Source organism: Rhipicephalus sanguineus, chromosome 10, assembly GCF_013339695.2.
Source record: "Rhipicephalus sanguineus isolate Rsan-2018 chromosome 10, BIME_Rsan_1.4, whole genome shotgun sequence".
NCBI lineage: Eukaryota > Metazoa > Arthropoda > Arachnida > Ixodida > Ixodidae > Rhipicephalus > Rhipicephalus sanguineus.
Window position 1 is genome coordinate 112,277,714 of NC_051185.1, and position 25,049 is coordinate 112,302,762.

The 25,049-nt window shown below is 50.1% G+C and overlaps 11 non-coding genes across 11 annotated transcripts; all 11 read right to left on the reverse strand.

Moving 5' to 3' along the window:
- Nucleotides 1-1,568: 1,568 nt before the first annotated feature.
- Nucleotides 1,569-1,640, reverse strand: Trnad-guc (transfer RNA aspartic acid (anticodon GUC)). The gene has a single exon. It is a non-coding gene; the product is annotated as a tRNA-Asp (tRNA).
- Nucleotides 1,641-1,799: 159 nt separating this feature from the next.
- Nucleotides 1,800-1,871, reverse strand: Trnad-guc (transfer RNA aspartic acid (anticodon GUC)). The gene has a single exon. It is a non-coding gene; the product is annotated as a tRNA-Asp (tRNA).
- A 159-nt stretch (nucleotides 1,872-2,030) lies between these two features.
- Nucleotides 2,031-2,102, reverse strand: Trnad-guc (transfer RNA aspartic acid (anticodon GUC)). Its single transcript has one exon. It is a non-coding gene; the product is annotated as a tRNA-Asp (tRNA).
- A 4,981-nt stretch (nucleotides 2,103-7,083) lies between these two features.
- Nucleotides 7,084-7,155, reverse strand: Trnad-guc (transfer RNA aspartic acid (anticodon GUC)). The gene has a single exon. It is a non-coding gene; the product is annotated as a tRNA-Asp (tRNA).
- Nucleotides 7,156-7,315: 160 nt separating this feature from the next.
- Trnad-guc (transfer RNA aspartic acid (anticodon GUC)) lies at nucleotides 7,316-7,387 on the reverse strand. The gene has a single exon. It is a non-coding gene; the product is annotated as a tRNA-Asp (tRNA).
- Nucleotides 7,388-7,546: 159 nt separating this feature from the next.
- On the reverse strand, nucleotides 7,547-7,618 carry Trnad-guc (transfer RNA aspartic acid (anticodon GUC)). Its single transcript has one exon. It is a non-coding gene; the product is annotated as a tRNA-Asp (tRNA).
- A 6,689-nt stretch (nucleotides 7,619-14,307) lies between these two features.
- On the reverse strand, nucleotides 14,308-14,379 carry Trnad-guc (transfer RNA aspartic acid (anticodon GUC)). Its single transcript has one exon. It is a non-coding gene; the product is annotated as a tRNA-Asp (tRNA).
- Nucleotides 14,380-14,999: 620 nt separating this feature from the next.
- On the reverse strand, nucleotides 15,000-15,071 carry Trnad-guc (transfer RNA aspartic acid (anticodon GUC)). Its single transcript has one exon. It is a non-coding gene; the product is annotated as a tRNA-Asp (tRNA).
- A 160-nt stretch (nucleotides 15,072-15,231) lies between these two features.
- Trnad-guc (transfer RNA aspartic acid (anticodon GUC)) lies at nucleotides 15,232-15,303 on the reverse strand. Its single transcript has one exon. It is a non-coding gene; the product is annotated as a tRNA-Asp (tRNA).
- A 7,709-nt stretch (nucleotides 15,304-23,012) lies between these two features.
- On the reverse strand, nucleotides 23,013-23,084 carry Trnad-guc (transfer RNA aspartic acid (anticodon GUC)). The gene has a single exon. It is a non-coding gene; the product is annotated as a tRNA-Asp (tRNA).
- A 160-nt stretch (nucleotides 23,085-23,244) lies between these two features.
- On the reverse strand, nucleotides 23,245-23,316 carry Trnad-guc (transfer RNA aspartic acid (anticodon GUC)). Its single transcript has one exon. It is a non-coding gene; the product is annotated as a tRNA-Asp (tRNA).
- Between the last annotated feature and the right edge of the window lie 1,733 nt (nucleotides 23,317-25,049).

Sequence of the window (25,049 nt, forward strand, 5' to 3'; positions counted from 1 at the left end):
TTTTTAACAAAAAGAAAAGAGACCAGCAGCATTGTGCCTACCTGTCGCGTCCAGCACGGGGCTAGACGGCGCCATTGCCGGCGGTTCCGTCCGGCGGAACTGTCGGGACTTGCCCTACGGGCTCCACGTTGCCGGCACGCTTGTCGGCCGAAACGTTCGGGCGCGGCCGAAGAGACGGCCGCCGTCCCTGAGCAGTCTTTGCGGGGGGTTCGTCGACTCCAGGCGCTGTTGCTTCAGCACCGTCGTTGCTCGCCTGGGGGTGGGGCCGCTTTGAGGCCGCTGTGGCACTGGTCGGTGTGGGGACGCCGCTCTTCTCGGGTGGCAACTCGTTGGCACTTTTGAGCTCGCCGCCCTTGGGTGGTGGTGGGCTCGTCGTGGTCTTTGCCGTCACCTCGGATGACCCAGTCGAGTCGCCCGCTGCTCTTTGAAGCGTTGGCGTGACGCCCTTGCGAGCGTCGCCACTTGTAGCCTCTGAGAGAGCTTGCGTTTCCGGCTGCTTGGCCTTCGACCCAGACGAGTCGCCTGCTGCCTGGTGGTCCGCCGCAGCATCCGCTTTCGGGGCGTCAGCACCGGAAGGCGCCGACGTGTCCGGTGGCCCCAGCAGCTTTTTTGCCTCGTCGATTCCCCGGGCTGCCTCCTCAGCCTCGGCAACGTCCATTAGTTCTTCGTTGTCGTCCGGCCTTGGAAGTCCAGTCGCCGACGCGTAGGTACGGACGCAGTCCGCGTCCGCATGCCCATAACGCCGGCCCTTCGAACACCGGGGCACCCTGCAGTCTCGGCGAACGTGACCCGTGCCATGGCAGCGCAGGCACTGCATTGCCCGCCCAGGCACGACCACGAGGGCCAACTCTCCGGCGACTCGGACCTGATGGGGAAGGTCGTCCACCTTGAGTCCCGGCTTCAGCTTGAGCAGGACGGTTCTTGTTGTTGACCCCTTTTCTCTCATTCCTTGGACGCGCCACCGCTCACGCGTCACCTCGGTGACGTTGCCGAAGACTGCAAATGCCGTCCGGATGTCTTCGTCTTGGACGCCGTGAAGCATCCAGTGCAGTCGAAGTTTAACCTGTTGGTCCTCAGGGTCGATTACAATGCACCGGCGACCTTTGACCTTCAATTCCTTTAGCGCTGCCAGTTTTTTCCTGGCTTCGCCGGTGTTCAACGTCACCGCCCACACGTGGTTGATTTGGTACGCCCCTAACGCTACGACGTCAGGGAGCACACCAGCCGTGGTGAGGGCGTCTCTGAAGTCCTCGACCTTGTAGGGCTGTTCACGCACGTCTCCGTGCAAAAACAACGTGTTGTTAACAACACGGCCAGTGGGCAGAGTAGGCAGCACAATCTCGTACGCGTTATCTTCGACAGCCATCCTGTTACCGCGGCCGGCACGGGCCGCTATCGCCACTCCATCGGAGCCGTTCATCCTGCGACCGTTCGCTGGCGCGTCCGGAAGTAGAATGATATCGCAGAGAACATCCGTGTCTTCAGATATGGGGAAGGAGAGAAAGGTTCCGATAGCCTAAGTTGAAAAATAAATGTGCGCCATGGGAAAAGAAAAAAAAAACACGACGCTCCCCGTCGGGGAATCGAACCCCGGTCTCCCGCGTGACAGGCGGGGATACTGGCCACTATACTAACGAGGAGATGTTTCAGCGCGCACATGGACTGCCATGTCGTTACTAATTGCGCAGTATATCGCGGAGAACATCCCTGTCTTCAGATATGGAGAAGGAGAGAAAGGTTCCGATAGCCTAAGTTGAAAAATAAATGTGCGCCATGGGAAAAGAAAAAAAAACACAACGCTCCCCGTCGGGGAATCGAACCCCGATCTCCCGCTTGACAGGCGGGGATACTGGCCACTATACTAACGAGGAGATGTTTCAGCGCGGACATGGACTGCCATGTCGTTACTAATTGCGCAGTATATCGCGGAAAACATCCCTGTCTTCAGATATGGGGAAGGAGAGAAAGGTTCCGATAGCCTAAGTTGAAAAATAAACGTGCGCCATAGGAAAAGAAAAAAAAACACGACGCTCCCCGTCGGGGAATCGAACCCCGGTCTCCCGCGTGACAGGCGGGGATACTGGCCACTATACTAACGAGGATTTTTTTTTCTTTATTGCTTTTTACAACCACAACCAAAATGATCACATACAGAATATATACATTTTATAAAAACACTGGCTTAGCTTAGCCAGCGCGTATGCTTTAAAAGGGCTTCACAGAAGCCAATTGATCAAGTACAGGTAGCCACTCTGGAGGTTCAGGCTGTGCATTGAACAAGACTCGTGTGTACAGCATACTCTCAACAAAATAGACCCTTGCTGAGTGAGCCTGTATATGAGCATGTCGGATATCCATTCTTGTCTTCCATACGCTATGCATGCAAAGCAACATTAGCATGTCACTCGGCACTTCCCCTGTACCTGCACATGGAAGAAAGCGAATTCCGAATGCGCTAATAGGTAATTCTTTTTTTATTGTCCGTTGTAGCACATCCCACAAGAATACAGCATCGTGGCAATCGAGGAAAATATGCTCTATCGTTTCTGGTTTCCCGCATATTAAACAGTTCACTGACCAGGGTACAAAGAGCCCTTTACTTTGTAACCATGGCAACACAGGGAGAGTGCCGGTATGCACCTGAAAAAAGGTTTTGACTGAGGGTCTAACCGGCATTCTTTTAACACGCTTTAACACATCGCGCTCAGGACCCAGCCTGTACGGAGCTCGATATAATGGTACTGGCAAAAACACATCCCGAAGATCACGATACAGTTTCTTTTTGGTGACATCAGACAAGTATTCATAAGAAAATCTTTCCTTGAGCAGGCGTGTAGACGAAACAACTTCACGCAAATAAGGACTCAGCGGTCCAGCTTCAAAAGAAAAGGACGACACAACAAAATCGGGTAGGGGATTCTGCAATCGCGCTTGGATCACAGTTCTCAAAAAAATATCAGTTTGATCCCGAACAAAAACGAATCTGCTCACCAGCTGTTTAAGAAACAGATGCAATAGCCCTAGGCCACCATTTTTCACCTTATGAAATAAATTGCACCGGCTCGTGCGCTCCCACTGCGATCCCCATATATAGGTCGCGAATACTCGGTGCATTTTCTGAACCGAAGTTCGGGTCATGGTTAACACTTGCAGAACATAAAAAACTTTGGCAATCAAAAATACATTGCAAACAGACGCTCTTGCAAACATCGAGAAATTGCGGCCACCCCACTTGTCGGTACAATTTTTGATGCGTTTGTTTTCCTCAGACCAGTACTCAGTAGCATTCCGGTAATGGTCTAAAGGAACGCCGAGGTACTTTCCCGGCGTGATTTTCCAATTCATATTACAATAAACCTCAGGTGTGCTCTGCCAATTGCCATGCCAAAAGCCAAGGCACTTTGGCCAACCGGCACTACCGGTCGTTGCGCAGAAATCTGTAGCTATTCTTACAACTTCTTGCACACTTTCTTTGTCAGTGCAGAACACGGCAATATCGTCAGCATAGGCTAATATTCGGGTTTCACTACTCAAAAAGGAATACCCTCTTACACTAGGGGTTGCAAGCATACGTAAACAAAATGGCTCCAAGTATAGCGCGAAAAGGAGAGGCGACAGAGCACATCCTTGTTTCACGCTCGAGCGCACTGGAATAGAAGCAGTTAATTCTTTATTGATTACCAACTTAGCCGTACACTCATGGTACACCATTTTAACACCTTCGGCAATAACAGATCCAACATTCACATGCTCCAACAATAAAAACAAAACTTCGTGTACAACTTTGTCAAACGCTTTATGCAGATCTAGCTGAATCATGGCCACGCGGTCATGCATTGCGTCACAGCATTCCAAGATACTTCTGGCTATGTGTATGTTCGTGAAGATGGTTCTGCCTTTAATACCACATGTCTGATGTGGGCCGACTAGGGACGTGATAACACTTTGGAGCCGTGTAGCTAACACCTTCATGTATATTTTATAGTCGGTGTTGGTCAGGCTAATGGGCCGATAAGACTCTACTGAACTTAACTTTGCAGGATCCTCAGTTTTTGGTATCAATACTACGTGAGCAGTCCTAAATGAGTGAGGTGCCTGTTTCTTCTCATAGCATTCTGTGATAACTCGATGTAATGCTACTGCCATTTCTGTCTTAAAATGTTTGTATATGGCAGCACCCAGGCCGTCCGGCCCCGGTGACTTGCCGTTACTTAGACCGTCTATAGCTGCTTCAATTTCCGCCACCGTAATTTCTGCTTCTATTAACTCCCTCTCAGAGTCTTCCAATCTTGGCATAAGGGCCAGAAAGTCCTCTTTGAAGCGCTCGGGGTCGTTAATTTTATTGCTCAGAAGTTCCGTGTAAAACTCAACAAAAGCAAGATTTATCTCTGCACGGTCACGTGTAGTGTGATTGCGATACCGTATTTCAGTTATCTCTTTGTTTGCTGCATGTTTCTTTTCTTCACTGAGCACTCGCTTAGTGGGCGTTTCGCCCATCCACAATCGTTCAGTGCGTGCTCTTATCATTGCTCCGCGGTACTTATCTTCGTCGATAAATTCGAGGTTTGCTTTCACCTCCTTTATTTCTTTTTTGAACTTTACCGGCGCTTCGTTTTCTGCGCTTAACATGTAGTCCAGCTCACTTTGTAACTGCTTCTCTTGTTGCCTTTCCTTGTAACGTAATACACAGGCTCTTTCGATGGCAACTATCTTTACGTCACACTTAAACTGCTCCCACACAGACATGAAGTTGTTGGTTTCTAAACGAAGAGCATTTGTAAGACATTCTTTGGTTTTCGGGACAAATACTTCATCTTGCAGTAGCTTTTCGTTAAATTTCCATAGAACCCAATTAAACGTTGCAGCCTTTCGTTTTTCGCCAATATTAACCGTGACCATACAATGATCACTAAAACTAAGGTGCTGCGTTTCATAGGATGAGCATAGAGGTACCAACTTCGCCGACAAATATATTCTGTCTAACCTTGCATGCGACTGACCTTGAAAATGCGTGTACCGTACTTGGCCCTCTCGCGTCATTACGTAACCGACATCTTCCAGTTCTCTCTCGGTCACTATTGCGCTCAACAACTCTGCGCTTCTATCACGCACACTGATATTCGTCGTTTTATCTTCAGCTCTACAGACACAATTAAAGTCTCCTAGGAACACAACACTTCTTTCTGTTTTTAAAAACCCCTCAACCGCCTTAAAAAATTCTTCTCGTTCGTGCGCTCTGTTCGGTGCATAAATGCACACGGCACGCCAAGGCATTCCAGAAAAAAAAAATCACACACAACCAGCCTACCGCTATCGCAGGTGGACACATTTTCAACAACCGCGATGCTACTACGAATGAAAACGACGCAACCTCCTGACCGCCCCACAGCATGACAAACGCATACATTGTACCTAGGGCGAAAAACTTGAACCATTTGCTCAGTTTGTTCTTCGCTTTCCATTTTAGTTTCTTGTACAGCCAAAAGGTCTACGTCGTTTTCCAAAAGAATGCGACTAATCTGGCATTGCCTCCTGCGTGAATACAGTCCCCTTGCATTCAACGTCGCAACGCGCATATTAGGTTTAAAGTTAGTCGCCATTTCGTGATGGTTGCTTGGCCGGGTGTCCTACTCACGTCGCAGCAGTGGGTACTTGTGCTCCTCTGGAACGTCTCCTCCGCTAAGGCGGAGGCGGCGTTGGGGTCTCCCCACGGTCAGGCGGCAGGTTTGGCCTTGGTTTCAAGGTAGGCCGCCGACCAGTCGCTGTCTTTTTTTGGAGGTTCTCCGGTGCCTGACGTGCCCACGTTTCCTGTGCTGTCAGATGCCTCACGAGCCCGCTTTGAAGCGATGGCTCCTGCCGCGGTCATCTCGACGTCCGTTGCACCCGGGCCGACCTCTCGCGCAGCTGACGATGACTCGCTCGTGGCTTTCGCGTCGTCGTCTCCTGCTTTTTTCTCTGCCTTCATTCCTGGCGCAACAAGGGGCTTGTCGCTTTCACTGGTCCCTTCCTGTGCGGCTCCTGAAGAAGGTTCAAGGGGCTTTACAGGCATTTACACATTGTCGTCCTCCCTGCTCGCTTCTTCGGCGTCCGCGGCGTCCATCAGGTGCTCAGAGACTTCATCCGTTCGGCTTGGCCCGGTAACGCTGGCGTATGACCGCACGCAGTGAGAGTCATCGTGGCCATAGCGACGACAAACCCCACAACGCGGCACGCGGCAGTCCCGTCGAATGTGCCCGATGCCCCGGCATCGGAGGCAGAGCGGTGCTCTGCCAGGAATGACGATGAGCGCCATGTCTTCCGCAACACGCAGTTGGTGTGGCAGGTCGTCCACAGTAACGCCCACATGCAGTTTCATTGTAACCGAGCGGGTAGTTGACCCTTTGTCACTGCAACCCTGGACCTTCCACTTGTCTCTGCTTATTTCGGTGACTTTTCCGAAAGGCGTCAAGGCAACTCGCACGTCTTCGTCCGGCACGCCATGAAGCAGCCAGTATAGCTTTAGCCGCACACCACGGTCACGGGGGTCAATCACCATACAGCGATGGTCCTTGACGTCGAATGACTCCGCCGCCAGCATCTTCTTTTTGCCTTCATCATCCTTGAACGTCACTGCCCACAGGTGATTCATTTGGTATGCCCCAAGGGCGACCACTTCCGGCAGCAGCGAAAGACGAGCAAGGCTGTCTCGGACATGCTCCACTCGATACGGTCTGGCTTTTAAATTGCCATGCAAAAAAAACCGTGTGCAAAACAGAATCACCTGAAGGCAAATGAGGCAGAACAACCTGGAAATCTTCGCCTGGCTTTTCGGTACACCTGATACCGCGGCCCACACGAGCCGCTGAAACCGCCCCTACACGGGAGCACATGATGGCACGTCCGTTCACTGTCGTGGCCGGAAGTGGAATCCACTATACTAACGAGGAGATGTTTCAGCGCGGACATGGACTGCCATGTCGTTACTAATTGCGCAGTATATCGCGGAGAACATCCCTGTCTTCAGATATGGGGAAGGAGAGAAAGGTTCCGATAGCCTAAGTTGAAAAATAAGTGCGCCATGGGAAAAGAAAAAGAAACACGACGCTCCCCGTCGGGGAATCGAACCCCGGTCTCCCGCGTGACAGGCGGGGATACTGGCCACTATACTAACGAGGAGATGTGTCAGCGTGCACATGGAGTGCCATGTCGTTACTAATTGCGCAGTATATCGCGGAGAACATCCCTGTCTTCAGATATGGGGAAGGAGAGAAAGGTTCCGATAGCCTAAGTTGAAAAATAAATGTGCGCCATGGGAAAAGAAAAAAAAAACACGACGCTCCCCGTCGGGGAATCGAACCCCGGTCTCCCGCGTGACAGGCGGGGATACTGGCCACTATACTAACGAGGAGATGTTTCAGCGCGCACATGGACTGCCATGTCGTTACTAATTGCGTAGTATATCGCGGAGAACATCCCTGTCTTCAGATATGCGGAAGGACAGAAAGGTTCCGGTAGCCTAAGTTGAAAAATAAATGTGCGCCATAGGAAAAGAAAAAAAAACACGACGCTCCCCGTCGGGGAATCGAACCCCGGTCTCCCGCGTGACAGGCGGGGATACTGGCCACTATACTAACGAGGAGATTTTTATTGCGATAGCAATTATATGGACAGTCTCGGCTGGATTTTGCCGTCGCCGTCGCCGTCGCCGCCGTCATGCACCGTATATGTATAAGTATGTATATATATATATATATATATATATATATATATATATGAAAGCCCCAAAGAAAAATAATTCAGAAAAAATGCTTTCGAAGCGCGGAATCGAACCAGGTACCTCTTGCTCCGCAGCGAGTGGCGTTAACCACTACGCCAGGAAACGCAGATCCTCCACGTAGCTAACGGCGAGCGTTATATACACACCCTTTACCGCTGGACGGACTCTGAGACAGCATTCGCTTATAAGCGTTTCTTCATTACCAGCGAGATGGCGCTAGGAGCGCGACGGGCGCATTTAAAAGTCGTCGGCGAGCTCGCTCGCTTCTTCTTATATCTGCGCAGGGAGAACCTTGCCCTTTCGCTGTCTGCTCGCCCGTTTTTGTCGTGGTGAGGGGAAGAGGGATGTTTCATGCTTTCACCGTGATGTCCGCGCTCATGTTACGGAGCGTACGAAAGTCACTCGGGCTCAAGAGACGCCACTAAACGAACAAACAGAAGAAGAGCGCGAACTATCAAGTGTCACAGCTCGACACTTGAAGTACGCTACTTTCCTTCGCTGCTTCGGCCACCTTTGCAACAGGAGCGCTGTTCAAACTGAGAGTGTCCATTGGCGGGCCTCACTTCGTATAGCATTAGTTTCTTGCTATCGCATTCATTGCTTCGCCCTTGCGGCGAAACTGTGACTTTTTTTTTTATTTATTGCCTGGCTTGTACATTTTACAGGGCAATCATTGCACACTCACATAATACAATAAAAAAGAACAAGCATTGCCATCAGTCCCATTTGGACTGATGTTGTCCTCTTAAAAATACTTAAGGGTTGCCAGAGGTTCAAACCTTGACAACCATTCTGGCTCGATATCCTGTATTTTGCTACACTCAATGAAAGCAGACATGCTTTGCCTGAAATAAATTACTGCTGACTTTGCATCCGGGTCGAAGTGGTATCCGGCCATTCGCGCACGCCATATACAGTGGAGACCGGTCAACATCACTACATCAAATGGGACTTCCTCATCATTCGTTACTGCGAGATACCTTATCCCGTGTGGATCCAGTGGAAAATCTTTATTGTCCTCTGCAAAATGTCCCAAAAATGTACCCCTTCCCAACAATGCAAAAAAACATGGTCTATTGTTTCTGGTTTCTTACATATCAAGCAGTGTGACCCCCATGGTGTAAAAAAGCCCCGTTCCTCTGTGAAAGTCTTTACTGATAGTGTCCCTGTGTGTAACTTGAAGAAAAATGTTTTCACTCCTGCATGTTTCTCACGCGCTTCAGTACATTTTGTCTCGGTCTTCCACTGTATATGGCCCTGTACAATGGTACTGGCAAAACCATATCACATACATCTTTTTACAATTCTTTTCTTCTAACGCTTGCTAGGTAGTCCAACGAAAAACGAACAGATAAAAACGTACACTGTCCACCACTTCCTTGAGATAGCCACGCAACGTCACGGGCCGGCTATCCGTAGTGACAACAAGATCTGGTAAAGCACTTCCTAACCTGAGCTGGCATACCGTACGCAAAAACGGATCCCTGACGTCACGGAAAAACAAAAATCTATTTACTAATTGTCTCACAAATAGGTGCGCCAAACCGAGACCCCCGTCCTTCACGCGCCTGAACAAATTGGTCCGTCTGCACCTTTCCCATTCCGAGCCCCATATAAACACTGCGAACACTCTGTGCAGCCTTTGCACGTTGATCCTTGAACAATGTAGCACCTGCATTACGTACCACAGTTTATTGATAAAAAACATGTTGCATACAGTAGCCCTAGCAAAAACAGACAGGTTCATGCCTTTCCATCTGTCTGCTTTTTCCTTCGTCTCTTTTGTTTGACGCGACCAATACTCCTCGCTGCCGTTGTAACATTCAAGGGGAACACCGAGGTACCTTGTCGGTGTTTCCGTCCAGTGCACATTCGCAAAATGGTCGGGCTTTGAAGGCCACCTTTCGTGCCAAAGCCCAAGAGATTTCCCCCAGTTAACGCGGCTTTCTGTGACGCTACAAAAATGTTTTACAACACTTATCGTTTTCTCTACACTTTCTTTGTTCGTACAACACACCGCAGTGTCATCTGCATATGCCAGCAGCTTAACTTACACTGCCGCCAAGCTGAAGCCACGTATTTTTTCGTTTTCAGTTATCGCTAAGCACATCGATTCGATGTAAATACAAAACAAAAGTGGACTGAGGGGGCAGCCTTGACGCACAGAACGCATTACGTGAATGGGGGCCCCCAAAGACTTATTAACAATTAAACGTGTTGTGCAGTTCTGGTACGCCAAGGCCACTCCCTCCTTGATGATGGAACCAACATTAATATGATCTAAGATGGCAAACAAAATATCATGCGCAACACAATCAAAAGCTTTCTCCAGGTCTATCTGGAGCACAGCAACGCCAAGTAAATCCTCGTCACAACACTCTAGCACACACCGCATCTTGTGAATGTTTGAGCTAATAGTTCTGCCTTTGATTGCACAAGTTTGGTGCTCTCCAACAATTTCTTTAATGACACCTTGAAGTCGCGCTGCCAGAACCTTCATAAAAATCTTGTAGTCGACATTGGTCAGCGATATGGGCCTATACGATGTCACCAGTTTAAGTTTTTCCCCTTCGTCCGTTTTAGGAATTAATATCGTATGTGCTTTGCTAACGGAGGGCGGCAGAGTTTTCCGTTCGTACGCCTCATTGAACAGCTCAGCTAACCCCGGGGACAGTTCTGTTCTAAACGTCTCATACCACGCAGCGGTTAGGCCATCGGGTCCCGGTGACTCTCCGGGGTTCAGGTGACCAATCGCGCGTTCCACTTCGCCTTCCGTTATTTTGCCTTCCAAGAGCTTTTTTGTGTCGTCACTAAGCCGCGGCATGCGCTTAAGATACTCTTCTTTAAAACCATGTACATACATTCGCTTTTCGAACCGCAAAAAGTGACTGATAATACGCAAAAAAAGCCCGTTCGATGGTTTCATTGTCGCTCGCGAGAGTCCCGTTGCAATAGACCTTATCGATGTGGTTTCGGCGTCCTTGCGCTTTTTCGAGACCAAGCGCCCTTTTAGTGGGCGTCTCACCCGCGGCAAGATCCTTTGCTCGAGCGCGAACCCAGGCGCCTTGATAACGCTCTCTGTCATGCAGTTCTAATTTTTCCTTGACATTGCGCACCTCGTCTTTACAAGTCCCAGGCTCCCGACTTTCTAGGGCTATCAGCTGCTGCAGTGTTTTCTTCAGACTTCTTTCTTTTATTTGCGCTTCGAATTTTAGCGTGCTCGATCTGTCTAGCGCTTTCATTTTCACCTTCTGCTTTAAACACTCCCATTTCTCTGCGACTGTTTCAGTTTTTTCCATAAGCACTTCATTAATGGTCTCGTGCACTGCTTCTAAAAATGGTTCGTCTTTTAATAACAATGCGTTCAGTTTCCATAACTCCCAGTTGAAAGCCTTACACTGTTTCTTCATGCCTATGCGACACACAACCAAACAGTGATCTGAAAACCACACTGGCTCAACCGAAAAATCGTGACACATAGGTAAAATATCTAGGAATAGATATATGCGGTCTAAACGCGCATGGCTATTGCCTTGAAATCGCGTGTACATCACTTCGCGATTTGCTGCGACACATTCATACACGTCATCCAACTCATTTTCGTTTATTAATTTGCCTAGCACGTCACTGCTTTTGTCACGAACGCCAGTGCTATTGACTATCGCGAGCACTTAAAACACAGTTAAAATCCCCCAACAAAACCACCCTCTTATCACACTTTGTCCACTGAAACAGGTTAGAAAAAAACTGAGTACGCTCTTTTACACTATTCGGTGCGTATACGCATATTACTCTGAATTCAGTGGCACCATATACAAAGTCACAATAAACAATTCTGCCTGACTGGCATGAAAAAAACACTTTGCACAAGAAGGCTTTGCAATTTTTTCACAAAAAGAACACAACCCGCGGACGTTCCTATCGCGTGGCTTACGACCGCGTAATATCGGTCAGTGAAACGGCGCACCATGCTCCCGGTCTCCTCCTCTCCGTCTACCTTGGTTTCCTGGACGGCTAGGACGTCTATGTCTTGGTCTGTGAGCAACCGCGAGAGCTGACTTTGCCTACGCCTAGCCGCCAACCCTCTGACGTTAAGCGTAGCTATGCTGAATGGCGGAGTCAATGCCATGGTGATTTATTCGCTAAAGGAGTAGGCCCGGAGCATGGTGCTTACCTCTCACGACCAGCCCTCGGCTAGCCGCCTCCAGGACCATCCTGCTTCCCGGCGCTGTTTTCCTTTGCCTTGTCGGCCAGTCTCCTGTCGGTGGGGACTTTCGGCTTAGGTTTGAGACTAAGCCGCCTCCCTTGCGGCGCCTTCGCAGGCGGCTCCTGGCTGTTGGTGGACGACGCCCCGTCCAGCTCTCCCGAGTCGTCGCGTGGACGCTTTAGCGTGGCGCTGGTCACGCACCTCTCGTCCTCGCTGTCCGCCGCCGTCTCTCCCTGACTCTCCGTTGTGTCGGCTGCCCCCACTGGAACCACGTCCGTCTCGACCCGCTCAGGCCCGACCGCTGACAGGGCGCTGGCCGGTGTAGTCAAATGCTGGTCAGCCTCCGGAACCTTGGGTGTGTCTGCCGGCGCCGCCCCTCCAGTAGTCACAGGAACCACTGGGCTGCCGGCTCCTTCAGCGGCCTCCTCCGTCTCTGCCGCGTCCATGACGAGCTCGGCAACCACCTCGCTCTTCGCTGGTCCTGTTGCAGAGGCATACGTCCGAACACAGTCGGCTTCGACGTGCCCGAAGCGTCTACAAGGGGAGCAGCGTGGCACCTTGCACTCCCGGCGGACATGACCTGTGCCTTGGCAGCGCAAGCACTGCATCGGCCGTCCAGGCACAACAACCAGGGCCAGCTCCCCGTCCACGCGGATCTGGTGTGGAAGGTCCTCAACCACGAGACCACTCTTCAACTTCAGTAGAACCGTCCTTGTGGTTGAGCACTTGTCTGCCATGCCCGGGACCCGCCACCGCTCACGGCTCACTTCCACCACCTTTCCAAATGCTGCCAGTGAAGCCCGCACATCTTCGTCGCTCACCCCGTGCAGCAGCCAGTGCAGCCTAAGCTTCACCTGCTGGTCCTGCGGGTCTACGACGACGCAGCGCCTCCCCTTGACCTGGAGCTCCTTCAGTGCAAGTAGGCGTTTCGTGGGAGCACCGTCGTTGAAGGTCACCGCCCACAAGTGGTTTATCTGATAAGCGCCGAGGCTCACCACATTGGGCAGCAGGCCCGTCGGCGTGAGCGCATCCCGAATATCTTCAACGTTGTAAGGCCTGGCCCTGACATCTCCGTGTAAAAGCACGGTGTTATTGATAAGTTTTCCTTTTGGCAGCTGAGGCAAAATAAACTGATATTCCTTGTCTTCCGTATTCCTGTTTCCGCGGCCCATAGTGGCCGCTATCGCTGCTCCGCCGGAGCCCATGACACTGCGATCCGTTCAGCACGGCTGCCGGAAGCAGAATGATACTAACGAGGAGATGTTTCAGCGAGCACATGGACTGCCATGTCGTTACTAATTGCGCAGTATATCGCGGAGAACATCCGTGTCTTCAGATATGGGGAAGGAGAGAAAGGTTCCGATAGCCTAAGTTGAAAAATAAATGTGCGCCATGGGAAAAGAAAAAAAAACACGACGCTCCCCGTCGGGGAACCGAAGCCCGGTCTCCCGCTTGACAGGCGGGGATACTGGCAACTATACTAACGAGGAGATGTTTCAGCGCGCACATGGACTGCCATGTCGTTACTAATTGCGCAGTATATCGCGGAGAACATCCGTGTCTTCAGATATGGGGAAGGAGAGAAAGGTTCCGATAGCCTAAGTTGAAAAATAAATGTGCGCCATGAGAAAAGAAAAAAAAACACGACGCTCCCCGTCGGGGAACCGAAGCCCGGTCTCCCGCGTGACAGGCGGGGATACTGGCCACTATACTAACGAGGAGATGTTTCAGCGCGCACATGGACTGCCATGTCGTTACTAATTGCGCAGTATATCGCGGAGAACATCCGTGTCTTCAGATATGGGGAAGGAGAGAAAGGTTCCGATAGCCTAAGTTGAAAAATAAATGTGCGCCATGGGAAAAGAAAAAAAAAACACGACGCTCCCCTTCGGGGAACCGAAGCCCGGTCTCCCGCGTGACAGGCGGGGATACCGGCCACTATACTAACGAGGAGATGTTTCAGCGCGCACATGGACTGCCATGTCGTTACTAATTGCGCAGTATATCGCGGAGAACATCCGTGTCTTCAGATATGGGGAAGGAGAGAAAGGTTCCGATAGCCTAAGTTGAAAAATAAATGTGCGCCATGGGAAAAGAAAAAAAAAAACACGACGCTCCCCTTCGGGGAACCGAAGCCCGGTCTCCCGCGTGACAGGCGGGGATACCGGCCACTATACTAACGAGGAGATGTTTCAGCGCGCACATGGACTGCCATGTCGTTACTAATTGCGCAGTATATCGCGGAGAACATCCGTGTCTTCAGATATGGGGAAGGTGAGAAAGGTTCCGATAGCCTAAGTTGAAAAATAAATGTGCGCAATGGGAAAAGAAAAAAAACACGACGCTCCCCGTCGGGGAATCGAACCCCGGTCTCCCGCGTGACAGGCGGGGATACTGGCCACTATACTAACGAGGAGATGTTTCAGCGCGCACATGGACTGCCATGTCGTTACTAATTGCGCAGTATATCGCGGAGAACATCCGTGTCTTCAGATATGGGGAAGGAGAGAAGGATTCCGATAGCCTAAGTTGAAAAATAAATGTGCGCCATGGGAAAAGAAAAAAAAACACGACGCTCCCCTTCGGGGAACCGAATCCCGGTCTCCCGCGTGACAGGCGGGGATACTGGCCACTATACTGACGAGGAGATGTTTCAGCGCGCACATGTACTGCCATGTCGTTACTAATTGCGCAGTATATCGCGGAGAACATCCGTGTCTTCAGATATGGGGAAGGAGAGAAAGGTTCCGATAGCCTAAGTTGAAAAATAAATGTGCGCCATGGGAAAAGAAAAAAAAACACGACGCTCCCCGTCGGGGAACCGAAGCCCGGTCTCCCGCGTGACAGGCGGGGATACTGGCCACTATACCAACGAGGAGATGTTTCAGCGCGCACATGGACTGCCATGTCGTTACTAATTGCGCAGTATATCGCGGAGAACATCCGTGTCTCCAGATATGGGGAAGGTGAGAAAGGTTCCGATAGCCTAAGTTGAAAAATAAATGTGCGCAATGGGAAAAGAAAAAAAACATGACGCTCCCCGTCGGGGAATCGAACCCCGGTCTCCCGCGTGACAGGCGGGGATACTGGCCACTATACTAACGAGGAGATGTTTCAGCGCGCACATGGACTGCCATGTCGTTACTAATTGCGCAGTATATCGCGGAGAACATCCGTGTCTTCAGATATGGGGAAGGAGAGAAAGGTTCCGATAGCCTAAGTTGAAAAATAAATGTGCGCCATGGGAAAAGAAAAAAAAAACACGACGCTCCCCGTCGGGGAATCGAACCCCGGTCTCCCGCGTGACAGGCGGGGATACTGGCCACTATACTAACGAGGAGATGTTTCAGCTTTTTTTTTTTTATTGCCTGGCTTGGACATTGTACAGGGCAGTCATATCACACTCACATAATACAATACAAAGGAAAAGGAACAAGCATTGCCATCAGTCCCATTTGGACTGATGTTGTCCTCTTAAAAATACTTAAGGGTTGCCAGAGGTTCAAACCTTGACAACCATTCTGGCTCGATATTCTGTATTTTACTACACTCAATGAATGCAGACATGCTTTGCCTGAAATAAATTGCTGCTGGTTTTGCATCCGGGTCGAAGTGGTATCCGGCCATTCGCGCACGCCATATGCAGTGGAGACCGGTCAACATCACTACATCAAATGGGACCCCCTCATCATTCTTTACTGCGAGATACCTTATCCCGTGGGGATCCAGTGGAAAATCCTTCTTTATTGTCCTCTGCAAAATGTCCCAGAAGTGTACCCCTTCCCAACAATGCAAGAAAACATGGTCTATTGTTTCTGGTTTCTTACATATCAAGCAGTGTGACCCCCATGGTGTAAAAAAGCCCCGTTCCTCTGTGAAAGTCTTTACTGATAGTGTCCCTGTGTGTAACTTGAAGAAAAATGTTTTCACTCCTGCATGTTTCTCACGCGCTTCAGTACATTTTGTCTCGGTCTTCCACTGTATATGGCCCTGTACAATGGTACTGGCAAAACCATATCACATACATCTTTTTACAATTCTTTTCTTCTAACGCTTGCTAGGTAGTCTAACGAAAAACGAACAGATAAAAACGTACACTGTCCACCACTTCCTTGAGATAGCCACGCAACGTCACGGGCCGGCTATCCGTAGTGACAACAAGATCTGGTAAAGCACTTCCTAACCTGAGCTGGCATACCGTACGCAAAAACGGATCCCTGACGTCACGGAAAAACAAAAATCTATTTACTAATTGTCTCACAAATAGGTGCGCCAAACCGAGACCCCCGTCCTTCACGCGCCTGAACAAATTGGTCCGTCTGCACCTTTCCCATTCCGAGCCCCATATAAACACTGCGAACACTCTGTGCAGCCTTTGCACGTTGATCCTTGAACAATGTAGCACCTGCATTACATACCACAGTTTAGTGATAAAAAACATGTTGCACACAGTAGCCCTAGCAAAAACAGACAGGTTCATGCCTTTCCATCTGTCTGCTTTTTCCTTCGTCTCTTTTGTTTGACGCGACCAATACTCCTCGCTGCCGTTATAACATTCCAGGGGAACACCGAGGTACTTTGTCGGTGTTTCCGTCCAGTGCACATTCGCAAATGGTCCGGCTTTGAAGGCCACCTTCCGTGCCAAAGCCCAAGGGATTTCCCCCAGTTTACGCGACTCCCTGTGACGCTACAAAAATGTTTCACAACACTTATCGTTTCCTCTACACTTTCTTTGTTCGTACAACACACCGCAATGTCATCTGCATATGCCAGCAGCTTAACTTCCACTGCCGCCAAGCTGAAGCCACGTATTTTTTCGTTTTCCGTTATCGCTATGCACATCGCTTCGATGTAAATACAAAACAAAAGTGGACTGAGGGGGCAGCCTTGACGCACAGAACGCATTACGTGAATGGGGGCCCCCAAAGACTTATTAACAATTAAACGTGTTGTGCAGTTCTGGTACGCCAAGGCCACTCCCTCCTTGATGATGGAACCAACATTAATATGATCTAAGATAACAAACAAAATATCATGCGCAACACAATCAAAAGCTTTCTCCAGGTCTATCTGGAGCACAGCAACGCCAAGTAAATCCTCGTCACAACACTCTAGCACACACCGCATCTTGTGAATGTTTGAGCTAATAGTTCTGCCTTTGATTGCACAAGTTTGGTGCTCTCCAACAATTTCTTTAATGACACCTTGAAGTCGCGCTGCCAGAACCTTCATAAAAATCTTGTAGTCGACATTGGTCAGCGATATGGGCCTATACAATGTCACCAGTTTAAGTTTTTCTCCTTCGTCCGTTTTAGGAATTAATATCGTATGTGCTTTGCTAACGGAGGGCGGCAGAGTTTTCCGTTCGTACGCCTCATTGAACAGCTCAGCTAACCCCGGGGACAGTTCTGTTCTAAACGTCTTATACCACGCAGCGGTTAGGCCATCGGGTCCCGGTGACTTTCCAGGGTTCAGATGACCAATCGCGCGTTCCACTTCGCCTTCCGTTATTTTGCCTTCTAAAAGCTTTTTTGTGTCGTCACTAAGCCGCGGCATGCGCTTAAGAAACTCTTCTTTAAAACCCTGTACATTCGCTTTTCGAACTCCAAATAGTGACTGATAATACGCAAAAAAGGCCCGTTCGATGGTTTCATTGTCGCTCGCGAGAGTCCCGTTGCAATAGACCTTATCGATATGGTTTCGGCGTCCTTGCGCTTTTTCGAGACCAAGCGCCCTTTTAGTGGGCGTCTCACCCGCGGCAAGATCACTTGCTCGAGCGCGAACACAGGCGCCTTGGTAACGCTCTCTGTCATACTTCAAGCTCCTCCATTGAGTACATTGAGTACTGGCAAGCTGCAGGCGCTCATCATCTCCGGGGCCTGACGGTGTGACATATTCAGCGCTCGGAAACCTTGGAGAGAAGGCGCGACGCATGCTGCTAAGTATGTACAACGAGTCCTGGAGGAAGGGTTTGGTGCCGCCAGAATGGAAGTGCAGCCGCTTGGTTCCGCTTCTTAAACCTGGCAAATCGCCGCTAGATCTGCCATCATACCGACCCATTGCTCTAGCCAGCTGCATTGGGAAGGTTATGGAAAGGATGGTGCTGACACGCTTGGAGTGGTATCTGGAATGGTACAGCGTTTACCCAGACTCCATGGCAGGCTTCCGACGTGGGCGCTCCTCTATTGACAACGTGATTGACTTAGTCACGTTTGTCCAACATCAGAAACGCCTGAAACGCCTCACAGCAGCATTGTTCCTCGATATAAAAGGAGCCTACGACAATATAACGCATGGCGCAATAATAGACGCGTTGACTGAAGTCGGAATTGGTGGCCGAACATTCGAGTGGATACGCAGCTATTTGACTGGTAGAAGTTTTTCATGGTCACTGAGGAAGGCGCCACATCTTACCATCAGACAGGACGTGGAGTGCCACAAGGTGGTGTGTTAAGCCCGACACTATTCAACCTTGTGCTCGTTGGCCTCACGAAATGTTTGCCCAATACAGTCCATGTGTCTATATATGCAGACGACATCTGCATCTGGGCATCTGCAGTGACACGCCTACAAATACGAGCCCGGATACAAAAGGCAGCTACGCTGACCTCGTTGTACTTGAAAAATCAAAATCTAGAACTGTCACCCGAGAAGTGCTGCTTTGTCGCATTTACACGCAAGACAATGCGGCAGTACACAATAACGATCAATGGGCACGCAGTTGCCCACGACCGGAAGCACCGTTTTTTAGGCGTAATCATCGACCGCGATTTATCATGGACGCCACACGTTTTGTACATGAAGAGACGGCTGACTACCATAGCGCATCTTCTCAAGTTTCTGGGTGGAAAGTCGTGGGGCACATCAGTAAGGTCTATGCTACAGCTCTACAATGCCTTATTTCTCGGTTTTGCGAGGTACAGTCTTCCTGTGATTGGAAATACCTGCAAAACAAATTTGAATGCACTGCAGGGCCTGCAAGCTCAAGCTTTAAGGACATGCCTCGGTCTTCCGAAATGTGCGTCTACAGCGGCAACAATCGTCATTGCAGGAGACCATCCTGTGTCAACGTACATAACCACTGATACCCTCAGGGCTCATATTCGACACCTTGCCCGGGTACCTTCGCACCATCTGGCATCTTTACCTGCACAAAGACCGCATACAACATTCAGCCGCATTATTGCTGACCATAGTACTTTTTTGCCATCGAACTATACGCCTGCAGCAAGACCATCCTCACCTATATGGTGCCTACATCGACCCGAAGTGCGCCTTACCATACCTGGAATTACGACGAAAAGAAGAATGTCATCGGTTGCCCTTAAACAGGCTGCACTACTGTATTTACATGAGGTGTACATCACTCACACCCATATTTACACTGATGGTTCAGTTATGACTGCAAGCTCAACCGCCGCCGTAATAATTCCTGCAAGAGCTACCACAATACAGCTCAAAATGTATCACGCAACCTCAACTACAGCTGCTGAACTAGTAGCGCTCCGTGCTGCTCTTCAATTTGTCATGGAGCAGTCACCTACTTCGTGGTCTATCTTCTGCGATAGCAAAGCAGCCCTCCAAAGTCTACCCTCTGCTTTGCGTCATGGCTCACATGAGCAGCTCGTCGGGGAAATTAGGCAAATCCACCATGCAGCAATAGAAAAAGGGCACCAAGTAATATTCCAGTGGCTGCCAAGTCACTGTGGAATTACGGGAAATGACCAAGCGGACGCAGCTGCCCGATCCGCTCACGACGGTGTCAGCAGTATCACCATTCCCCTCTCAAGATCGGACGCCGCAAAAGAGCTTCGTGTGCTAGCTCGTCGTATAACGTTGAACTTGTGGAAATCATCGACATTTACAAGTGCACGGCTGCATACCTTGGACCCTGATCTTCAATTACGCATCCCGTCCAGCTTATCACGACGTGACTCCACCTTGCTGGACCGTCTATGGCTGGGAGTGGCCTTCTCAAATGCATATTCCTTTATTATTGGAATGGCGGAGAGCCCGTCATGTGAAGTCTGCGGGTGCAGCGAAACAGTCGCGCACCTTCTTTGTGAGTGCACTCGCTTCAATTCCGAAAGAGCGGCCCTCTCAGCCGCACTAGGCCAGCTGGACAACCGCCCTCTCACGGAGAAGAAAATCCTAGGGCCCTGGCCTACCCGGTCTTCAGCACGAGCCGCTCTGAAGGCGTTGTTGCGGTTTCTCCAAGCAACCAGACTAAATGTCAAACTGTGACTGATGGAAGAAAATGACTGATGGAAGAAAAATGACTGATGTTGCTGTGTAGTACTTGGACTGCTGTTATGACTTCGTTTTGTTTGTTTGTTTTTTATTGTTGTTGTAGTATTTTGTCGCGTGCTGTCGTCACAAACTCTTCTTCTTCTTCTCTTTCATTCTTTTACATCCCCTTTCCCCTCCCCACGTGCAGGGTAGCAAACCGGAGACTGCTTCTGGTTAACCTCCCTGTCTTTCCTTTCTCCCTCTTCTCTCTCTCTCTCTCTGTCATACTGTTCTAATTTTTCCTTGACACTGCGCACCTCGTCTTTACAAGTCCCATGCTCCCGACTTTCTAGGGCTATCAGCTGCTGCAGTGTTTTCTTCAGACTTCTTTCTTTTTTCTGCGCTTCGAATTTCAGCGTGCTTGATCTGTCTATCGCTTTCATTTTCACCTTTTGCTTTAAACACTCCCATTTCTCTGCTACAGTTTCCGTTTTTTCCATAAGCACTTCATTAATGGTCTCGTGCACTGCTTCTAAAAATGGTTCATCTTTTAATAACATTGCGTTCAGTTTCCATAAATCCCAGTTAAAAGCCTTACTCTGTTTCTTCATACCTAAGCGACATACAACCAAGCAATGATCCGAGAAAGACACTGGCACAACCGTGTAACCGCGACACAATGGTATAATGTCTAGCGATAAGTACATGCGGTCTAACCGCGCATGGCTAGTCCCTTGAAATCTCGTGTACATCACTTCGCGGTCCGCTTCAACACATTCGTACACATCGTCCAGGTCATTCTCGCTAATTAACTTACACAACACGTCACTGCTTTTGTCGCGAATGCCCATATTGTTAACTCTATCCCGTGCACTTAAAACACAATTGAAATCCCCTAACAACACAACCCGCTTATCACATTTCGTCCACTGGAAAAGATTCGAAAAAAAAAGGGTACGCTCTTCTACACCATTCGGCGCGTATATGCCAATTACTCGGAATTCAGTTTCACAAAACACAAAATCACAATACACAACTCTTCCTGACTGACATGAATATACACTTTGAACAAGAAGGCCTTGCAATTTTTTTACAAAAAGAACACATCCCGCGGACGTCCCTAACGCATGGCTCACGACTGCATAGTGGCATGGCTCACGACTGCACGACTGCACCATGCTCCCGGTCTCCTCCTCCCCGTCAACCTTAGTTTCCTGGACGGCTAGGACGTCGATATCTTGGTCGGTGACCAACCGTAGGAGCTGACTTTGCCTACGCCTAGCCGCAACCCTCTCACGTTCAGCGTTGCTATGCTGAGTGATGGAAACGATGCCATTGTGACTTCTACGCTCTAAGGAGTAGGCCCGGAGCATGGCGCTTACCTTTCACGTCTAGCCTACGGCTAGCCGCCTCCAGGACCATCCTGCTTGCCGGCATTCTTTTGCTTTGTCTTGTCCGCCGGTCTCTTGTCAGTTGGGATTTTCGGTTCGGGTCTCAGCGTGAACCGCCTCCCTTGAGGAGTCTTTGCAGGCGGCTCCTCGCTGGTTGTAGTCGACGTCTTGTCCATTTCCTCGGTCTCGTCGCGCGCACGCTTTAGTGTGGCCGTGGTGACACTCATGTCGTCCCCGCTTCCGGACGTCTCTCCTTGGATCTCTGCTGCCTCGTCCGCTTCGACTGGCCGCGCTTCCTGCTCGACCCGCACCGGTTCAGCTGCTGACGGGGTGATGACAGGTGCGGTTGAATGCTGAGGAACCTCCGACAACTTGTGTGTGTCTGTCGCTGCCGACCCCCCGGCTGTCGCCAGGACCACTGTGCTGCCGGCACCTTCAGCGGCCTCCTCCGTATCGGCCGCGTCCATGACGTGCTCGGCAACCACCTCGCTCTTCGCTGGTCCTGTCGCAGAGGCATATGTCCTAACACAGTCGGCTTCGACGTGCCCGAAGCGTCTACAGCGGGAGCAACGTGGCACCTTGCACTCACGACGGACATGCCCTGTGCCTTGGCAGCGCAAGCACTGCATCGGCCGTCCTGGCACAACAACCAGGGCCAGCTCCCCGTCCACGCGGATCTGGTGTGGAAGGTCCTCAACCATGAGACCACTCTTCAACTTCAGTAGCACTGTCCTTGTGGTTGAGCACTTGTCTGCCATGCCCGGGACCCGCCACCGCTCACGGCTCACTTCCACCACCTTTCCAAATGCTGCCAGTGAAGCCCGCACATCTTCGTCGCTCACCCCGTGCAGCAGCCAGTGCAGCCTAAGCTTCACCTGCTGGTCCTGCGGGTCGACGACGACGCAACGCCTCCCCTTCACCTGGAGCTCCTTCAGGGCAAGTAGGCGTTTCATGGGAGCACCGTCGTTGAAGGTCACCGCCCACAAGTGGTTTATCTGATACGCGCCGAGGCTCACCACATCGGGCAGCAGGCCAGTCGGCGTCAGCGCATCCCGAAAATCTTCAACCTTGTAAGGCCTGGCCCTGACGTCTCCGTGTAAAAACACGGTGTTATTAATGAGTTTTCCTTTTGGCAGCTGAGGCAAAATAAACTGATAATCCTTGTCATCCGTATTCCTGTTTCCGCGGCCCATAGTGGCCGCTATCGCCGCTCCGCCGGAGCCCATGACACTGCGATCCGATCAGCTCGGCTGCCGGAAGCAGAATGAGGAGATGTTTCAGCGCGCACATGGACTGCCATGTCGTTACTAATTGCGCAGTATATCGCGGAGAACATCCGTGTCTTCAGATATGGGGAAGGAGAGAAGGATTCCGATAGCCTAAGTTGAAAAATAAATGTGCGCCATGGGAAAAGAAAAAAAACACGACGCTCCCCGTCGGGGAATCGAACCCCGGTCTCCCGCGTGACAGGCGGGGATACTGGCCACTATACTAACGAGGAGATGTTTCAGCGCGCACATGGACTGCCATGTCGTTACTAATTGCGCAGTATATCGCGCAGAACATCCGTGTCTTCAGATATGGGGAAGGAGAGAAAGGTTCCGATAGCCTAAGTTGAAAAATAAATGTGCGCCATGGGAAAAGAAAAAAAAAACACGACGCTCCCCGTCGGGGAATCGAACCCCGGTCGCCCGCGTGACAGGCGGGGATACTGGCCACTATACTAACGAGGAGATGTTTCAGCGCGCACATGGACTGCCATGTCGTTACTAATTGCGCAGTATATCGCGGAGAACATAAGTGTCTTCAGATATGGGGAAGGAGAGAAAGGTTCCGATAGCCTTAGTTGAAAAATAAATGTGCGCCATGGGAAAAGAAAAAAAACACGACGCTCCCCGTCGGCGAATCGAACCCCGGTCTCCCGCGTGACAGGCGGGGATACTGGCCACTATACTAACGAGGAGATGTTTCAGCGCGCACATGGACTGCCATGTCGTTACTAATTGCGCAGTATATCGCGGAGAACATCCGTGTCTTCAGATATGGGGAAGGAGAGAAAGGTTCCGATAGCCTAAGTTGAAAAATAAATGTGCGCCATGGGAAAAGAAAAAAAAAACACGACGCTCGCCGTCGGGGAATCGAACCCCGGTCTCCCGCGTGACAGGCGGGGATACTGGCCACTATACTAACGAGGAGATGTTTCAGCGCGCACATGGACTGCCATGTCGTTACTAATTGCGCAGTATATCGCGGAGAACATCCGTGTGATGATGATATGTGTTGTTTTGTGGCGCAAGGGCCAATGATGGCCAAAGAGCGCCAAAAGGTATTTGATGTGTAGGAGATGATGCGGTCAATGACAATGGCAGTCTGTAACGTTGGCTGTATATGGGCCTAAAAACGTTTGCTGTAAAGTGCGTAAGACATGAATAGCTGTTAAAAGAATGTTATGATTTCTGAGACATACAATGAGTGTGCTGGTATGGTATGCATAAGTGAACTTATCAAAGGAGATTCGTATGAAGGTAGCACTTCATACCTCGTCAGGGTCCTTGGAGACAAGGGCGACGAGTACGTGCTATAAGGTGTACAATCATCGCAGCAGCGGCCTCTCAAGGTAGGCCGTGCTACGTATTTTTAGGATTAATAATATGCAGTGTGGTAGTTCTGTCAACAAAATTCAGGACTGTGTCTGTGTCAAATATTGGATCTCTTCCGAGGAACATTGCTGGGTGCAAGGGAATGTTTTCTCGGTAAGCCTGCTGAAAATACTTTTTCTTTCAGGTTCAGCTTGCCGACACTCTAGGAGAGCGTGAAGAACTGTAAGCTCTTGACCACATTTATTGCAGGTGGGAGGGTCCTCACCAGTCAGCAAGTAGTTATGGGTAGTATAGGTATGACCTATTCTTAAGCGGCAGATCAAGACCTCACGTCTACGGGACTTCGTCGTTGATGGCCAGTTACCTAAATAGGGTTTAATTAGGTGAAGTTTGTTTGATGTTTCTCTGTCCCACACGTTCTGCCAACAGCTTCTAAGTTTACTGCGAAGGAGTGGTTTCAAATCTGTAACAGGCACCGCTAAGGAAGTGTTGCCACCTTTCATCCCTGTTGATGTAGCAAGTTCGTCGGCAAGGACGTTTCCTTCAATCCCCCTGTGGCCCGGCACCCAACACAGAGTGACGCGCTGGTTTAACACGTACATGCCGCATAAAACAGAGTACAGATTGTGAACTACTGCATTTTTGTGCTTTTGGACTTTTACTAAGGCTTTAACTACGCTTAGAGAGTCAGTAAATATTACTGCCTTTTTTAACTCAAGGCTTTTTATGTGTTTTGCGGCAGTTAAAAGAGCGAAGGCCTCTGCTGTAAAGATGCTCGTTTCCGGGTGCATAACTCCCGATTGTGAATATGACGGGCCAATCGCTGCATATGCTACACCGGCATGCGACTTGGACGCGTCAGTGTA